A 974-nucleotide genomic window follows, 5' to 3' on the forward strand; every position below is an offset into this window, starting at 1 on the left:
AAAAACCAGATGGGCATGATGGCGGGTGCCTGTAATCCCAGCTACTCTGGAGAATCCATCTCAAACAAATGAACAAACAACAACAACAACAACAAAACAGCTTTTAATTTAAAAAAGTCAACAACAACAAAAAAAAAGTAGGAATAGAAGTGGTATATCAGATGTAACTTTTTTTGTGTGAGACTGAGTCTCACTCTTGTTGCCAGGCAGTGGCACGATCTCAGCTCACTGCAACCTCCACTTCCTGGGTTCAAGCAATTCTGCTTCAGCCTTCCGAGTAGTTGGGATTACAGACACATGCCACCACACCTGTCTAATTTTTGTATTTTTCGTAGAGACAGTGTTTCACCATGTTGGCCACGGTGGTCTCGAACTCCTGACCTGAGGCGATCCACCTGCCTTAGCCTCCCAAATTGTTGAGATTACAGGCGTGAGCCACAAAGCCCAGTCTTCTTTTACATTATTACTGTTTTTTAGGGGCTTTCCAGCAAAACCCAGAAAGCCTGCTAGACAGATTCTGGAAGAGCTGTGCCACTTATGTTTTTAGGTCTGTAATGAGTGTGTCTGCCTATGCCACCACATCTCTCTGTGCCCCCTGGAGAGGGTGTACACTGGTTAGAGGGCCTTGAGCAAAAGAGTATCAGGGCACTGCACTGTGGTGATGGAGGCACCCCATATGTGACCCCTTGAAAATGACTTCTGGTCTGGCTTTGACTTTTTTTTTTTTTAAAGGGAGCTGACCCAAGAAAGGTGACATGGAATTATTTTTCTTCTGAACTACTTTTGCGATATATTTTTTTTATGTGGATTTTGTTGTGATAAAATATACAGATAGCCCAGCTTGGTGGTGCATGCCTATGTCCCCAGCTGTTTGGGAGATTGAGGCAGAAGGAGTGCTGGAGCCCGAGCTAGGGAGTATGCTGTGATGGTCTTGCCTGTGAACAGCCTCTGAACTACAGCATGGGTAACACAGG

At 45.1% G+C, this 974-nt stretch overlaps 1 non-coding gene across 1 annotated transcript; it reads right to left on the reverse strand.

Moving 5' to 3' along the window:
* Window positions 1-475: 475 nt before the first annotated feature.
* On the reverse strand, window positions 476-537 carry LOC141409593 (U7 small nuclear RNA). The gene has a single exon (XR_012430519.1). It is a non-coding gene; the product is annotated as a U7 small nuclear RNA (small nuclear RNA).
* Window positions 538-974: the final 437 nt, after the last annotated feature.

This window comes from Macaca fascicularis, chromosome Y (assembly GCF_037993035.2).
Source record: "Macaca fascicularis isolate 582-1 chromosome Y, T2T-MFA8v1.1".
NCBI classification, from domain to species: domain Eukaryota; kingdom Metazoa; phylum Chordata; class Mammalia; order Primates; family Cercopithecidae; genus Macaca; species Macaca fascicularis.